Genomic DNA, 19114 nt, shown 5'->3' on the forward strand with positions numbered 1-19114 from the left:
ACGAAGAAACAAGGTTGAAGTAGGGAAGCGCAAACTAACGAAAGACTGAAAAGATTCGGGCAGAACTCGTATACGATAACTTTCCAAGTATGCAAATAGCCTAACTGCGTGCGTCATGTACAAGGCATGCAGTGCAGCCAGGCTTGCGCTTCCCACTCGGCTCGCTGCGCCTTCTGGCGGCGCCGCCGTGAATTCCGCGCATGCCCAGTAGCACATGATACACAGTGACCCAAGTCGGCGCCAAAGAGGTTCATTAAAGAGCAGAACATAACCAGTGGCCCCCGCGAACGGCCCACATGTTTAGACTGTCTACCTTCCGGATCTGCCTTCATTTTTAGATTGCGCTACTGTCGAAATCGGCCCACGCTTTTGGTGGGATAGTGAGATAGCCGGAAAGAAAACTTGTCTGACAATGCCAAGATATTTATTCGCATTAAAAGTTCGGTAATAAGATTCCACAGGTTTCCACAGCTACCTTGGTTCTCCACAAGAAAAGTAGAAAGTTACCTATCAAGAAAGGGGTCACGCAAGGAGACACAATCTCTCCAATGCTATTCACTGCATGCTTAAAAGAAGTATTCAAGCTCTTAGACTGGGAAGATTAGGAGTGAGGATCGACGGCGAATATCTCAGCAACCTTCGGTTTGCAGATGAAATTGTCCTATTGAGCAACAATGGAGACGAATTACAACAAATGATTGAGGACCTTAATCGAGAAAGTGTAAGAATTGGGTTGAAGATGAATATGCAGAAGACAAAGATAATGTTCAATATCCTGGCAAGGGAACAAGAATTCAGGATCGCCAGTCAGCCGCTAGAGTCTGTAAAGGAGTGTATCTAGGTCAGTTACTCACAGGGGACCCTGATCATGAGAAAGAAATTTACAGAAGAATAAAATTGGGTTGGAGTGCATACGGCAGGCATTGCCAAATCCTGACTGGGAGCTTACCACTGTCGTTGAAAAGAAAAGTGTACAATCATTGCATTCTACCGGTGCTAACATATGGGGCAGAAACTTGGAGGTTAACAAAGAAGCTCGAGAACAAGTTAGGGACCGCACAAAGAGCGATGGAACGAAAAATCTTGAGAGTAACGTTAAGAGACAGGAAGAGAGCGGTGTGGATCAGAGAACAAACGGGGGTAGACGATATTCTAGTTGACATTAAGCGGAAGAAATGGAGCTGGGCAGGCCATGTAATGCGTAGGATGGATAACCGGTGGACCATTAGGGTTACAGAATGGATACCAAGAGAAGGGAAACGCAGTCGAGGACGGCAGAAAGTCAGGTGGGATGATGAGGTTAGGAAATTCGCAGGCGCAAGTTGGAATACGCTAGCGCAAGACAGGAGTAAGTGGAGATCGTAGGGAGAGGCCTTCGTCCTGCAGTGGACATAAATATAGGCTGATGATGATGATGATGATGATGATGATGATGATGATGATGATGATTAATATTAAGGGGCACAGATATGGGACGAAGATGAGAGATAGGCATGGTAGGAAACTGATATATTTTTTTTTATGTGTCGGAAAAATGCCTGCACTTCTCCAAAATGTCCTGAAACCCCGTTCTATGAAACGAATAGAGCAGTTTACAAGTCTATAGTTGGTGACAACCTAAAATGACAAACAAGCTCCACCCAAAAAAGAAACCCAACCAGCAGGAGTCCACAACAATTACACATGTGCTCAAATTATATACAACTAATAACGCTCGCTATTACACTGACGCCAAGCGCTATTCCGTGTTTAAAACAGCTGTTTCTTTTCCGCACAGATCTGTCTTTGCGTCACTGGTTTTCGAATAAATACATGAATGCCTAGGGCTAATTTTATGGGTGATCCTGACAACAGTGCTCAGCGAATGGCGATATTTTTACCTGGACCAAACAGCGTTTATACTTCAATTAGCCTATCATTTACATTAGCAGAGGAAAGTCATTAAGCTGTAAGCGGGCTCGGCTCTCTTTCAGCAGTGAAGCACGGCGCTTTTGTGGATGGAGCTTGTTTGCAATTCTTAGGTTTTCACCGACTGTGCAGCTGACTAAATGTACACTAAGGATATTGCGAATTTGCTTACGCATTGGCTCATTTTCCCGGGTTATCCTTACGAGTATCGTGGCTCTCCTCTATCAGCATATCGCTAATTGTCGCGCCTCATCACTGTCGCTGGTTGGAGATATTTGCCGCTTAGCGTAGCATCAACCATCTTACCACGATCGAATTTTTGAGAAAGGAGAGCAAAATTAGTCATGAGCACATGAAAAGCGTCTGCGGAGATTGTTAACGCGCGCTCGAGGCCGCCGGTTCGATCTCGGTGGTGGCGGCCGCATTTAGATGTGGGCGAAATGAAAAAAAGCGCTCGCGTACCTAGATTTAGGTGCACGTTAAAGAGTTCCAGGTGGTCAAAATTAGTGTGGAGTGCTCCACTACGGCATGCCTCATAATCGGATCGTGGTTTTGGCACGTAAAACCCAATAATATTTAATTTAGAAACAATAACTGTTGACCCCGTTGCACAAGGAAGGCCAGCGAATTGCGGCTGCGAAGGACCGCTCAAAGCCTGTGTCACGCGATGGCGAGCAACACGCGTCAAAGAAAGCTCTCCTGTAGATGGCGCCAAGGTATGTCCACTCACGCCCGATAGAGAAACCGCGCGGGAATGACATAGTCTTTATTGACTTGGTCAAGTTATGACGCAACGATAAATGTATGATACTAATATGTTTATTGTGTGTAACGTATAATACACTAACGGGCCTGCCAAAGCCACAGGTGGGTTGTTGGGCAACGCCTGGCAGTTGACGACGCCATCGTCTATGGTAGTGCAGGGCACCGATTAAAAGAATTGATCCGATTAATCGAAACCTTAATTTAACCGAATAAGAAATCGAATAATCGAATTCGCGGATTTAATTATACCTGAGCTAAAAGAAGTCTAAACTGGTTGTTTATGTCCGTAATGTTCGAATACAAAAAAAAAAAAAGCTCTACAAATCGACAGTTAATTGTCTTTAATATCCCGTCAGTGACACTCTGCGCGAGTGAAAATATCAAGCATAACAACCTTACTCGGACACAATCATAAGTGCAACTACGGCTGCAGAGAGGCTGGCTCGTTGGCAGATCTCGTCACGAGACGCGCGAGCCCTCCGAGCTTGTAGGCGGGCTGTCCCGTGTCTGGTGGGAAGCCATCTGGCTACATTGAGTGTGGAGAAAGAAGCGTGCTTTGAGAATAAAAATGTTATTAGCGCGTCGCTGGCCCTTTGTACAACGTCCACGCAGCAGCAGAGACTCGATTTTTCTGCCGCCTGGAACTGGCAGCGCGCATGGTTGGTTTCTGTCCCCACGGGCGCAATACTGCAGTTCAGTCCATGTTGTTCAGCAAGTGTGCTCTGGTACGGCCGTGGTCTTTGCCAACGCTTGACTTGTTTTGTGCATGTGATCCTCAACTGATTGATTTCAATAAAGATTATTCGCAATTAAAGCAATCATCTATTAATTGGGATAGAGGTTATTCGATTATTGCTTAGTCCTACCGTCGAGCACCATTCTTAAGGGGAGGAACGGAACGAAACTGGCTTAGAGAACAGAATGCCACGGTGAAGCTTACATCCAGCTGCTTAGCAAAACCTACAAGGAGACGAGGAAAAGTTTGGTATATCTTCCTTGGGGAAAGCGGAAGCTTAGAAATTAGTGTCGCTCCACCACTGCTCCTACTGTTTAACGTGGTGATGGATGTTCTGACGGTGATTTGCAGAAAAGTGTGTTGGAAAACACCTTACACAGATGATACTGTTCACAGATGATACACGAAAGAAAGGGCTGAAACGATGATGGAGCACTAGAAAGAATTTTCGGAGAAAGCTGCAGGAATGGCTGAAGCAAAAGTCATTACGCAGACTGCAATAGGAAAACTTACGCAAAGACCCCGAAGTGACACATTCCTTGGAGACTGCGCTGATAAAAAAAAAAGTAGAAACAAATGAAGATAGACACTGGGGAGAAAGAGCGCGGACTAGATAAGTTCGAACTTGCAAGTATTCATTACCGTTCGCTGGTTCCAGTTTTTATAGCACTGAAACATGCAAGACGTGAGTGGAAGACTTAAAAGAAAAGAAAAGCACTACCCAAGTTATGCAAAACGCATCTTTCTTTTATTGTCCTAGCCAAAGCCTGGTCATGAAAATATATACTGGTGGCTTCCGTAACATGATGCAAGTCTTCAAAACACATTTCTGTTGTCCCGCTTATACCAGTTTAAATGCTTCCAATATTTTTCTCTGCATTTTTTCTTTAGCAAAATTAAAATTCTGCGTTTTCAAACATTGGTTCACAATAGCATCCTGAGCAGTGAGGGACAAAGTTACTAAAATGTATGACTCATCAATGCAGATATCGACGTGGTTTCCGGGTATTGTATGCTAGCTATTCGCTACGCCTGCGTTCTTAGCAGTTACATCAAAATGAACGACAGGACAACTTGAAGTACAAAAAAGTGCGGCTATTCTGGTATGGTGGTGGAGGAAGACAGCAACGTGAAGGGGAATGTCACTAACGCAAGGCAAGCAGGATGGAACAACCGGAATATGTCTAAAATTACATGGCCAAGTTTACAATGCAAAAAACCATCTCCATGGAATCCTCCCTCCCACCAGAAAATAAAAGGAGAAAGAAAATAAGAAATGAAAGGCAGAGAAGTTAAGCGTAATAACTGGCCGGTCGGCTACTCTGCAATGAAATAAAAGGAAATGGTCGAAAAGATGAGAAGAAAAAAATATACGAAGAGAATCTGTCCACAATAGAACCTAAATTCTCCCAGTGACGAGTAATAATATTTAAAAGACGTTAGTGGCTTAAATGATGATGCCGAGCCAAAGTGAGGAGGAAAAAGTTTCGCCAAGTGAAGCGACATTATGTGCACAGTTTCGCATGGTATTGGCTGATGCAAACATTCGCAGTGGACGATGCTCGTAACCTTGAAGGCAGTGGCACTCATGAGGGTTGGCCAAGACTCGCTTGGATTTCATCAGTGTATTAGAGCGATGATGCACGCGAGCAATCTGCTTACAAGAACAAAGCTTTCATTAATATTGACCCTAGTCTTCTTTTGTGGAGGTGGCGCTCTCCGGTGGGGAGAGACGTTACTTCTTCCTCATCTTCCTGTCGTGCCTTTCGCTTCATACTGCTGGCTTCGTTTAAGTACTTTCAGCTAGATAATTCCTGGTTTATAGATCAACTGCAGAACGTAGCGTCAGCCAATCATAGCTCTTCAGGCGCATTATTCTTTTCTGCTGTAGCATTATCAGAAGCGCAATATTTTGCGCAGTAAGACTTGCACGGGTTTATGCAGTATCGGCAGGAGTTCGCAGGTGCGCGCGGAGAGATATACTATCGAGAAGGAAACGAAAACTTTTTTTTTACATTGTGAAGGTGACGTCCTCCGGTCACCTACGGCGAATTTTACCTCCTATCTTGCCATCGCATTTTACCACTGGATTCAGTTGAGTTTCTTCACTTCGGTGCTGGTTTATAACTAAGGTGCAGAGCATGGCGTCAACCAATCATAGGAGCCAGGGCCGTGACCCCCCACCCGCTCTCCATGTGCAGTATTTTTATCGGTTGCAACATCGGCTGAATGCCTGGCTTAGTCTTGATTATGTTTTAATGCCTTCCGCGAAGAAATTTCTGCTGCACTGGGGAAGGCATTGTTCCCCGCTCCCATTTATCGCGAATCATACTTGGAATGGGACAACCAAGGTGTACTATACGTTTCCGCCGGGTGGTCATTCCTCCAGGAGTTCTTTAAGGTTCGGCAACCCTTCCTGGGAAAACAGGGTTGGTGAAGAGGTAGTGTTTCATGCCATGGTCGACAAACTACTAGTTATGTCCGCAAGCTGAAACAATTGATCACGCTTTCCTAGACGGTAGGGATGCCAAGCTCTTCTGTGACATTCTCCAAGGAACGCTTAAGGAAGATCTTGGTATCTTCTTTAAGACGTACGCGATTTGTTCTCGACCTTCTAGAAATCCCTGTGACCCACCGTACGACATGTTTTTGTTAATTGGACTGTAAAGCCTTTAGCACAGTAGAATGTGTGACAGGCCTGCTAAAACACCGCGTAACATTCGGTAGTTCTTTCGGAAATCTGCTGCTTATGTTCGCAATGTGTATTCAAAGACGCAGTGTGTATTCAGCTCAAGAACTACCGTTGAACTGAATATCTTTATTGGAGACTTGCATTTCCTCGTCTGAGTTTTGAATGCATGTGTTTAGAGTTGGGTTCATTCTGATAGTGCTTTGCTTTCTTTCTAGATGATCTTTAGTTTTATGTATAAAGAAAAATAAAAGCGGAGTGGTTGAGAGGTAAAACTTCCGACTTCCGCTTTGTGGAATCAGAGTTCAAATCTACTGCGATTTCTTTCATATTTAATATACTTCTTGCAAAACGTTCTAGGATTTCTTCGAATGAAACCATCGGACAATAAAACGACTAGGATAGAGTGAGCCCATAACAACTATAGTTCTAGAAGTTCCAAACGGCTATAACCGAAAAACGCTCAATGATGCAGACATCGGAACCACGGGTAAAGGTTGTAGACCAGGATGGTTCGCTCATCATCCAAAGAGGCGGAACCCGTTTTGGGAAAAAGGCCACGAAGTATAGTTCTCGTAACAAGAGGAGACGATGCTTGCCGGAGAAGAGGTGCAGGACACCATCGAGAAAGATGTCCAGGAGAACAATAAATGAGCTGAGGCTATAGCACATGGTGCTTTCTCTTTTGCGTGCTAGGCTGCGTCAGTCATAAATGCATATCAACTTGTCCGATTATTGGTTTGGTTTTCATGAGTTGATAGCTGATAGTTCTAAGTGAAGAAATTCGAAAATAATCGCAACGTACCCCACATGTCACCAGAGGTGCGTGATAATAAGTGCGAACTATGATAGCCACCACTAATAAAACACACAATAAATGTACAATATGCACTTAGACAAAGAGAATGAATGACAGTTCATCATGCCTTCAAATGAATTCAGTACGACAACCCGAGCTTTACTATAAGCTTAAATGTTTTCCTGCTACGCGCCTTTCCACGATTGACGACATACCACATTGAAGCTTGTTTATCAGACAGCAGTATACAGTCGCTGGTGACCTTAAAACAATACGTTAGGACCCACAAGTTTTTTCTGCATAGGACAACAGTACGCTCTGTGTAAAAACACACAAGAGAGAGATAGCGAGAGAGAGAGAGAGATTCAACTTTTATTGGTGCCAGCAATTCACGAGGGCGGACGCAGCCTCCCTCCGCCTAGCAGATGGCCGAGATCCCCTGGGTCTCAGCGGCTGCCTCGGCTAGCTGGACGGCCCAGACCTGGTCATACATTCCGTATGTCAAGTGTTAAGAGACTGTCCCGTCAGTCGGGATACTCGTGATACTCGGCAAAATATCGACAGAGAGTTGTCCCCGTACATACCAAAGCGGTGTCATGCCTCTAGCTCTCCTTGCCTGAATTCCGTGAGGGCAGCCTTGATTTCTAGGCAGGGAAGAGCATGCATGCCGTCAGCTGTACAAGTCAACTTCACCTACCATCATCCCATTTAGACGCTCCACTTTACACAACTCTCTGGCTAAAGTCCGAAAGCCCAGCGAGAAAGCGTCCAAACGAACGAGATTTTCAGCGTGAAACTGTGAAAGAATGTTTCGTTTGCTCATGCGCACCAAAACTATCTTTGTATTGCATGTCAGCTAATTAATTATCCATGTCATGAGTCACGTGTCTGAATCAAGGCTCTGGCTATCATTATTTCAAGTCGAACACAATAAAGCATAAGCGTCCGCACATTTCTTAGTCACATAAGCGAAGTCCTTTTGTTTTCAGATTTAGATGACTCTGATTCCCAATTGTACGAATACAGCGTCGGTAACCATAGTGACGGCTTGATTGTGTAGTATCTTTTTTATTTTTTTCTTGTTTTGATTTAACGCATTGTATCCACGAGCACGCAGATATTTGCTCCGAATGGGACGAGATATCCAAACACGGCTAGCGTGACCAGTTCAATCACGAATGTGTGATGTGTCGTCCCACAAAATTGTGCTATTAACGCGTAATTGTTGCAGATCTCTTGTATCCGCCGCCGTAATTACCAATATGATAGAGGGTGAAATACCACTAACGCCCGAGACACCAGGACCAGTTCAGTACAGCAACACTTCGGGGACACATGTACGCAATAGATGAGGCAGGAGTCTAAATAAGATGGTGAAAAAAACGAAGGCCAACGTGACGTCACAACTACCTCGATAAGCGGAAAAGCTAGAAAGCGTGTCGCTCAGCGTGTTACAGATTCCACATAAGCTCTCGCAGAACTGAAGCGTGCCCATTACACGCTGAAAATAGCATGGAAATTCACCAACTAAACAAGGCAGACGAGCATGAGATCACCATTGAATATGTTCGTTGCCACGATTACTTGGAAGTGAGACCTCCGGCCCACTGTCGAAGCAACCCACCCATCACACAAACCCCACAATGGCTCCGTGTTCCGCCATCAGTGACGACACAAGGCCAAATCATTTAGTCTGCAAAAGCTGCCTTCGTCCCAGGCACGGACTATAATTCTCGCGTGCCCTGTGGTCTTGTCCTGGTGGCTTGATCAGGAAATAGGTGATTTTGCGCAAGCCTCATTTCAAGGGCATCGCATTACACCTCACATCACAAACAATGGAAGACAAGCAAGCGGCCTTGATGAGCTCCACCAACCGACCAGCGCGTGTTCCCTTTGCCATCAGGATGATGAGCCGGTGGACACGCTGCAACTGCAACTTGCCGGGAAACTACCATTTCTCAGCGTCGCCTCGCCGTCCAAGCCATGGTCCACATTTGAGACGAAAGTGGCCTGTAATGTTGCTGAATGTCCCTTCATGTCGCACAATCCTCTTCTGCAACTGGAAGTCAATTTAAATCTCCTAATGTGATTTGAACAATGCGACGCTTTTCCCCATCTTTTGATAGAACTCGAGGCCATCCCTGTGTAAGGACGTCTTCACCTCTCGTGGTCGAACTGGTCCAGATCCTCACAACCGTCTGCGCCTAAGATGCCGTGCATGTTGATCACTAAGTCCTTCCTGGATACAGAGGTTCACCTCAATATGTCTCGCCTAATCGCGTTAGCGAGCGTTATTGTAACGAAGGCGACTGGCATATGACGTGGAACGAACACTTACTGACGAAAAACTTCGAGGCCCTGTATTTCAGGGCCTCGAAAACTTCAGCCCCTGTATTTTTTCTTGTGGCTTTTTCTCAATACCGTTCGTAAGGTGGCAAAGTACGCTTTTCAGGAGAAAGAAATGTACTGCGAGATATACAGGGTGTTTCAGCGAACACTTTCCGAATTTATTTAAGGTTGCCTGTGGCAGATAGCCCAATTATAGTTCATGAGCTGGTCTACTCGAAGAGGCGGACATAACTTGCACAAGAAATTGAGATGCATAATCGAATAATTAACAAAAATTCACTAATTCAGTTTTTAACTAATTACCTGATAGCCCATATTGCGATTCATAAATTGTAGCCGTGGAGTTCGCAAGGCGGATCCACTTGGAATGAATTCTCAGGATGACACCAGTTTCGAGATATTCATACCCGAACTTTGCGGAGAAATGCATTGGCGTTCCAGTTATATTCTTAACAAAACGTCGCTTTATGCATTGAAGCACAAACTTAACTAGAACGTCAATGCATTTTCCCGCAATGTTCGGGGATTAATATCTCGAAACTGGTGTCATCCTGAGAATTAATTTCAAGTGGATCCGCCTTGCGAACTCCACGGCTACAATTTCTAAATTGCAATATGGGCTATCAGGTAATTAGTTAAAAACTGAATTAGTGAATTTTTGTTAATTATTCGATTATGCATCTCAATTTCTTGTGCAAGTTATGTCCGCCTCTTCGAGTAGACCAGCTCATGAACTATAATTGGGCTATCTGCCACAGGCAACCTTAAATAAATTCGGAAAGTGTTCGCTGAAACACCCTGTATTTATTTATAGCGATTTCAGCTTCTGTCCGGGGCTATTAGGTGTCATGATGGTAACGGGTGACGGCGTTAGACGATGCTGAGTACGTCACGTTGATGATGTTACGGTGGCTAGATGGGTAGGTGTGCTAACCGAGCTTAGTTCACCACTTCTCCGCATCATGACGCAGAAGTGTCGCTGCGGACAGTATACCGGCTGAGCTGCGCGCAACGTCGGCTGCGCTGTGTAGACGAGCAGCGTGTTTGATAGTGTCACTGCCTCTGCTCTAGCTTTGAAGTACGCGTTATATAATGCCGTTTTGAGCTGTGTAGGCAAAGCCAGAATGGGGAATTTGTTATTGTCGTCTAGGGCCAGAAGACACGATATGCTGAAGTACATTTTCTAGCTTGGCGATTGGTCACATTTATTGGTATATTTATGTCCACTGCAGGCCTTCGTCGTGCAGTGGACATAAATATAAGATGGTGATGATGATGATGATGATTGGCATAAACGCGACGCTCCAGCCCATTGCATTAAAGACATAGATGAACTTTTTTCATGCATAAAACAATACTGCAATGATTTTATACGGTATATCGAAACGTGTTTACGCGATATTTAGTGAGTTCTAATGTTTCAAATCCAGCTGTTGTGTTTATTGCTGCCTCAGTTATGGTATTGAAATTGTTACGAGATGAATTGTGTTGGTAAGTGCACATAGCTCACTGTTTGGTTGCAGTAAAATAAAGCAATACGTCTTGGGCTAGATTCATGAATATATTTAAAATACAAGAAAAGCAATATATCGGCGAAACGGGACAATCAATGAACATCAGGTTAAACGAACATCGCGCGGACACAGCTAAAAAGCTTCCCAAAGCAGTCGCCGAGCATTTCAACCAACCAGGTAATAACTTTGAACTTAAACTCTACATACTACAGTAAAATTTCCGTTCTGCGCGAGACAGAAAATATAGAGAACCGTACCTCATCCATAAGTTCAAGACATTGCAACCAATAGGCATGAACCTTTCAAAGGGAGCTTTAGAATCGATTCGCTATGCTAAACTTCAAAGCATAGGCAACAGCACTTAGTTATTTTTCATTGAGTTGCTTAGTTTTTCCTCTTTTCTCTTTTTTTAGTCGTTATTCGATTGTCTATAATATTTAAACCTTTCTTTGGTTTTACACATCCCTTTCGTTCTTTTATTTATATATTTGCCCCCCCCCCCCCCCTTTCTTTTTTCGCAAGCACCACTTTTTTCTGCCGCTACTTTTATTCTCTCTCTCAGACACGATAGTTCACTGACCTCCAGTGAAGCAGATACCACCCCTCCCCGTCGTCCAGGCCCTTTCCACGAAAAAAGGAACCTACAATGACAGGTCAACCGGCTATAACACGGCGCTGCATCAAATTCCTCCACCGACTATCAGTAGCGCATTATCTTTCTTTTCAATTCTGCACCCTCGCCGCTAACACACTATCGCTCGTTACCTCACCCACTCACCTTACCTTCTCTCCCATTTAGAAGAACCCGCCCTACCTATTGTGTCGAGGAGAGCATATGTCGCCTTGAAGAAGACAAGTCCACTTGTCGAAACGTTGGCTCCTGCTCTCACCTTGTTCTCGTTTTGCTCATCGTCTTGAATTTCCATCTCCCACATTCCCCGTGTTTTCCCAAGAAAAGCTCTCGTAACTTGAGTCAGCAGGCGCACCAACACAAATAGCCTAGCGCCAGCAAGGTCGCAACGTTGGTCCATCACATCATAACATTATTCACAGCACACGCCTCAGCTTCAGGTGCTTCCTCTTCTCCCTGTTGCTTTCGCGCGTCATGTTCTTGCCCTTGACAAGAAAGTAAAGGCGTGTAATTGAATAGAACTTCACAGCATCGTTTGTGAGCTCTTTCCTGTGCCGCTCACAGCCGATCAAATTCGGAGGATTCATCTGTAGAAAGGATGCAAAGTCGGCGATACTGTTCCTTCGTAACTCACTGAAACTGAACCACAGCGTGAAGGCGTCTTCGAGCGATGCTACCAGTTTCTTTAGTGCTTCAGAAGGGAGCAACAGCCCTGATCTACTCATGTGCAGAAGGGAACAGCAGCACTGCCCTACTTATTCTGTGGAATTCAGTAATGTCCCTGAGCAATCGGAGCACTTGGTTCTTTGCAGGAACTTCCTTGCTGCATAGCCTGCTATATATAACATCAGCCTAGAGTCACTTTTCTTTTCCCTGTAGCAGCGCAGCGGTGCTCGATGTCGCAGGCGCTGAGCACCTCATGTGTGGCTTGCAAATTTCTAACGTCGAGGAGCTCATCGACGTACGCTTTTCGGTGTACCGCTTGCTCATTAACGTCGCCGATACTGAGCAAGCTACTGAGCAGCCCGGGGTGAACATACAGCGGAACATTTCCGCTGTCTTTCTCACAAATTTAGAGCCCGACTTGCAGTTCGGAGCGAAGCAGTAAGTCTCCTTGGTGGTCTTCTTTGGTGGAGCAATGCCGCCGCTAATCTAGTTGGTCATTTTTCCGACCTGGAACATATCACATCGCTTAGGAACTTGCGAACAGTACGAGAGACCCGGAGCTCTTAACTTTTGAAACTGACACGAACAGACGACATACAACTATTGCAATAAGGGCTTTATTATTTTTTTTTTGCTCGCCGCCTGCCACCTGTAGCAGACGACGCGCGCTGCGGAACCGTTCTATTGACCGCAGCGCCAATTTTGTGTCATGACGCGGAGAAACGGTGAACAACGCTCCAGAAGCGCCGGTCGGCACACCTACCCATCTAGCCACCGTAATTGCGTCATTATTTTAATGGGGGTTGGTCCGCTTCTGCTTTAGGGACAACTCTTCGCACTGTTAAGTTGAAGAGAGTGCGTGAGGAGGATGAAGAAGAATTTCATTTCTAGAAAGAGGCCGCGACTGAGCTTATGCGCTGCTACTCTGCGCTGGGAAGGAAAAAAAAAAAAAAGGACGGGTGATGATGACAACTATAGGTGTGCGATGAATGCTGGTGAACACAGCCAGGCATATTTGAATCACAACCTTGAGTCCGGTGTCGTGCAGAAATTGCCCCATAGCCTGTAGAATGCAGTAAACGGACGAATGATTTAAGACGAATCAGAAGAAAGAAGACTTAGTGGAGCGCAGACGTTGTCGACATATGGCGAAGAGTAGAAGCGGACTTCGTATCTTCGCCATATATCCCATGTCATAAGACGGCAGATGTGGAGAAAACGCACCCGGCCCGTGGTGTTTCTAACATGGACGGTGAATGACGTCAACATTGAAGTGCTTGATTTCACTATCCTAGCGTCCTATTAATGGCTTGTCGTCTGTGAACGTCATTAAGTGCCTGCTGTCCAGATTCACTAGCTCCAGGCTCTTTCTTTCGCCAGTGATTGTTTTTTATGTGATCGCCTAATAAATGTGCATATTTGCAACCGTGCAGACATAATATCATGCCACCTTTTATTCCCGTTTTGAAGTGTCAACGGTGCTCTGAATTTCATATATATTGCTAACTGGCGCAAACGTTATTCTCCGCGCAGCATGGTTTTACTCAAAGCGCGTCAGGCCAAACATAAAGGAGGAATACTTTTAGTGAGACATACGCTAGCAATATTAGTCGTTAGGTAATGTCCGTTTTCATCGTGCTTGTCTTGTCCCGCTCTCTCTGGCCATCGACAGACCCAACAAGTTCTGCTGTGAATATTTATCCAGAACGTACAAAAAGAGAAATGAAATCCGCAGCCAGAAGGAAAGTTGCACAACGTTACGCACTCTCTGCAAGTAGTGGGCATATAACAGCAAAGTCTTCCTTGTTGCGCATTCGGTCAACGCTGCGTGTGCCATAGCCCAGGATCTTGAAAGGGCAGAGAGCAACTCCGAGGGACTGTTGACTAGACAGGAAGCAAGCCGGACTTGCCGTATGTGATCTTCTCAGCTCGGAACATCTCGTAGCACGCTACGGTGCGTGACCTGTGACTGTTCCTACGAGCTACGTCTCTGCGAGCGCGCGCGCCTGGGGTCCGTGTGTGTGTGTGTGTCAGCGGTCGCTCACACGCGCGAGTATTGACACCGGTGGCTAATGCCTCCTGCGCCCGTGGCTCTCTCGCGAGTTCTCTTCGCCGTGTGCGCAGCCGAGGCTCGAGTTAAGCAGCGCAAGAAGCCCCGCCGGTATCGTGACACGCGATGCCAATTGTCTCCGGCGACGAGAACCGACCTTGTCGTGCTCCAGCTCGGCACGCACGGGCGAGCCACATGGCACAGCGGTTCGAACGTTTTCTTGAGCTATCGCGACTTCCCATCGCAACGTTTGTTTTAATGCTTATTTTTTTATTTTGTGTCGCCTTTAAGTGTGCTTTCCTCCGAGACGATTGCAGATAGGCATCACCGGCGACGTCTTCGTCTCACTGGGTCCTTTTTGTAGACGTCCACTCGTAGATCGAAGGTGAGGCAGGTCCGTCGATGGTGCACATTTAGGGGTCTACGTCTACGCTGAGATGACCCGTTATGATAGCATCGGGTTTAGTGCCGCAGGAGCCGCTGCTCTGCGTGCCTTTCATTGCTCGTGCTGGCCTCGCTTAGTCTTACCGTTTAACGTCTCGTATACACGGCTAAGCCTTTCCTGAACTTGGATGTCGGTAAATATTTTTAATTGGTAGAATTTGCTGGCCTACGAAGTCGATTTTTTTATACCATGCCGCGAACATTTGTACACTGTGGACGTGGCGCTAAGCCGGAAGAGCTTGCTGTTAAAACTGGAAAGAAAAAAAAAATTGTTGTATAACGCTGCCACGGCAAACCAGTTTAAAACAAAAAGACTGTTGCCTTTAACGGGTGCTTTACTATTAGCGGAGCCACTTGGAGGATTTATTTAAACCGACTGCAATACAGCAATAAATCTGAACGATAGGTTTGTTTTGTCAACAGACGGCGTCAACATTAACACGAATCACGTTGCATAAAAAAGTTGGATTATTCAAGTCGGAGTTAGTTATAGTTGTAAAGCTAGCTTTCCTGTGAGACAGTTTACCCAACTAACGGTGACGTAGTCGCTTTCGCAAACAGCGTTTACAAGTGCACAAGCACATTTTGCTTGTATTACGACATGGAAAATGTAGACCTGGCTCTCGTGATGAACCCATGCGCAAGAGACAAGCCCCAGCATGTGCAGCTAAAGCCCTGGGACTTCATTTGAACGATGCCTTGTGCATATTTCTATTTCACTTTAATATAACTTAAATTTAAATTGAGGAAGCGCGAACAAGGACATGGACAAGGAAACAACCACGTACGACAGGACGACTGTCAAACTAATGTTTCGCTCACACTTGCTGCTTATATTTACCGCGCTGTCTCGCCATTTTAAGCTAGTTTATCATTCTGCAGCTGCAAAAAAGTTATTTTCTCTCTTACTTTCACTGTTTTTTTACTTACATTGATTTTGCTGCGCGTTCGATGTGTAATGGTCATCGCAAGGTACTCAGGCATAATCATCACCGGATAGAAAAAAGATTAATTGTGAATATGCTTAGTTTCTGACTTTGTGCACTTGCGCTAGTTTTTAATGTGCTTTATTCTTCAGTTTTTTATGCTTCTTATGCCGCGACTGTACAGACCGAGGTTGTTTTTGGTAACGCTTGCTGTGACTGGACGCTCTCATGTCCCCAATACAGCCCGTTGTACACCAGGCTACGCGGGAATTAATATTTTATTCCTCTGCCATTTATTTTTACTATTTTTTGTTTTTAGTCGTTTTTTTGTGTTTTATTTCATATATCCTTTAGTCACTGCAGTTTATATTTCATGAATGGGATAGCCGGCCCTTCGGTGGCCTATTTTCCCACTTGCTTATCATTTATTAAACAACAATGATTCACTGAATAATATGTATGAAATGAACCATGCTTATGTGAAGCACAGTTGAGTCATGAACGTGACGTGAGGACTCTGCCGTGAGCTTTTCAATCCTGGCATTGTGACAGCGCAAATGGCAAAGTCAGCCAGTGACGCATGATGTAAGTGAGATAATCTGCGTGTACATTGAAGCGCGTTAACTAACTCGCATAGTATGGATTTCAAACCTACAGTTGTTCCGAGAGGATATATTTCTTGTCCAAAAGAATGCCGGAAAGGCGGCTAGTGTTCATTATAGCGAGTTTCTCGGGATCAGCTGTTTTGCTGCGTGCAAGGTTATTATTAAAGGCTCTGCTGTATAGACGACATCAGTGCCACGCAATTGTGCTGAGAGACCGATGCTACGGTATCATTTTATGTAACGCTGGACCATATCCGCGACACAATATTAGGCAGGAGGGGAACACTGTGTTCTCAGGGGCGACCGGAGAACGTTACTTGTACGATCAGCATAAATTCAGACGCGCACAATTTCGAAACTATTCCATTATTAGATACACTTAGATAGTCATCGTTGATGAAATATGCCTGATTTTTCATCTGTTAAAGGCGCAGTTACATCGAAAGTAACGATATCTTAGAACATGCGTGCGTGATCAAATTGCGTTGCACTCACGTATCGGAAGTATAGGCGGAATCGAAACATGGAACTGAATTCGTGCGTGCACTTTCTCTGTAGTTCTGATTAAACTGCGTTGGCCTTGCAAGAGACAACACCGCCTTTAGAGTATTCGTGGCACTACTAGCGACGGTAGACGTTAAAAGAATAATTGTGCTGACTTTTTCGGGCCTATACAACTGCCGTAATAACGACGAGAATCACTTTCACAAAAGAGCAGACTATACTGTATGCGTGTGTGGATGTGCTTATTGTGAAGTGACGCTAAGTGAAAAGACACAAAGATAGAATCGACTTGCCGTTTTTTTTCCCTTGAAACTATTGATCTAGTCGCCGCCTTGACGCCGGGGTTTACTGGCACGCAGTTTTTCTGTTTTGTCCATGTTTGACGGGGGTCAGAGCGATGCGAAATACGTGCTTGCGAAAGATCGAGATCGCTTGGAAAATCTCCACGTGTGGTACTGAGACACGTGAAACACTAAACCGTGACTTGGATCTCTTCTTCCGCCGCGTGTGCGCTAGCAGTTTATTCTAAGACTGCATGCACTATCGTTGATGTTTAATGTAGCTTCCTCTGTAATCTGTCAAGTCGGTGTAATGCAATACGCATGCGTACGTTGTTCTCTTTGCCCTTTTTGTTAATCTTTTCGCGCACTACACGCTCGCATGCTAATAGCACTGTTGTCGCCGTCCATCAGTAAAGCGCAGTACACAATTTTTCCATTACTGCTTGTAGTTGCGGCTGGCGTCATTAGAAATATCGCTATCTGTTTTCTATCTCTTAAGAGCCTCGTCTTCTACGGTTTCTCAAGACCTTCAAGAAACTCACGTGGACGCTTTAACAATATCACGTATACAGAGTAGAATGTTTTTAAAAGGAGCATTAGGTTTTTGTAAAAGAAGCGTGGTGTTCAACTCAAGTTTACAGATAGCGCTCACGGTACTCAACGACCCCTGCTTGTGAGCGCGTGGCGAAGCGATCTATTTCCTTGTTGAGTGTCCTTGCGCGCTGCGGTCTGGTGCTGTCCTCCGTAGCTGGTAACACACTTAGTTTGAGTTAAGAATGTGGGAACTCGTTTGCATTCGAATTTTGCAAGTTTTGTGAACACCCACAGCTCACTCGGCGTTTGGCTGAGGCAAACTGTGAGCCGTGTAGTGTATATATAGCGCTCCAAAGTTCTTTAGCCTTGAGCATTTGTGCTTTGTGCGTCAGAGTGGGCTCCGACCACACGCCTCACTTGACAAGAACTGCACGGTGCTCCATTTAAGTTTCTAGGTAGCGCTCACGGTACCCTGCGTGTGAGCGGCTTCCGGAACGTGGCGCCCATATACTAAAAGCCAGATTTCTTCCTGGCCTGGCGTGCAGCTGTTTGCACACGCAATCTCAGTTTTCATTACAATCCCAACATGTATGCGTGGGCATCGCCAAAGCTTCGATTTTCATTTTACGCGTTCACGGTCCGTAAGACTTTTCAACTGGTAGCTGCATACATTGAGTATGGAGCACCGCGCTCAGCGACAGCATATATTTTAAAAACTTATTTATGTTCTTCACCTTGTCAATAAGATTTCTTCCAACACACACACAGACAAAATAAATGTGATAAAAGAGGAGCAGGTGGTTGCGAGAAACCGCGAACCTGCATCGAAGCACACTAACGGAGTCTGACGTCAGTGGCTTTAAAAGTGCTGGCAATCTGTCGCTCGGGCAGCCCGTTATCAGCCTCTTCGACGGCGAGCCGGTCTATAATGCGTGTCCACGTTACACAGACGCCGCAACAAGGGAGCGGGGATGCCGAGTCGATAGAAAAATGGCGCGGCTATAGGGGCGTGCACCTGAACGGCCAATGGGAGGCGCTTATCTTCGCCAGGAGTCTGTTTTCCGAACGCTGAGATAAGCGCTCGACATGGTGCGTCCGCAATGAGCGTACCACGAAGGAAACAAATAGCCGAAGAAAAAAGAAAGAAAAAAAAAGAAACGAAACCAAGGAAAGCACGCACTATTTCGATAAACGGCGAATGGAGCGACTTGACTCGTATCGAGAATCCATGCAAGTTGTCGTAAGCCAATGTTTGTTCCCTCCCAAGTCTTTCAGAGAGATTAATGGCGAATGTCGAGCGCTTTATTTCGCTCGTTTGCCTCTAGTTGCTTGTGTCGAGGCGAGATTCAGAAACGAACGCTGCGAATAAGGTCGAAAATGAGGGGAACACTGGGAAGCAGTCGTGACTCCGAGGCCCCTGTGCGGTAACGCGGGCGATTTGTTTCAACCAGAGCCCGGACGGGCGTGTTTGTTTATGTGCGCCGTTCGCGGCAAATCGACTGACTTCGACTGAAAGGCTGGTTTTTTTTTTTTTTCGTTCCAGGCTAGCGCTTGCGCGATGTGGTAAATTAAAAAAAAAAGTCCCTCTTCTGTTCGCTTCTTGTGGGCGGCTCGCTATGCGTCTTGCTTTGTCTTTCGTGAGCCGGTTAAAAGAAGGCATTTGTGTCATGTTGGGTTTCTGAGCCTTGTAAACAAAGAAACTAATGTGGATCT

General features: G+C 45.4%; 1 protein-coding gene across 1 annotated transcript in view; it reads left to right on the forward strand.

Annotated features, from left to right (window-relative positions):
- The window catches only part of LOC119445246 (echinoderm microtubule-associated protein-like CG42247), a 74720-nt gene that overhangs the window by 1116 nt on the left and 54490 nt on the right, over positions 1-19114 (forward strand). The gene's annotated exons all lie outside the window — the stretch shown is intronic.

This window comes from Dermacentor silvarum, chromosome 3, assembly GCF_013339745.2.
Source record: "Dermacentor silvarum isolate Dsil-2018 chromosome 3, BIME_Dsil_1.4, whole genome shotgun sequence".
Taxonomy (NCBI): Eukaryota; Metazoa; Arthropoda; class Arachnida; order Ixodida; family Ixodidae; genus Dermacentor; species Dermacentor silvarum.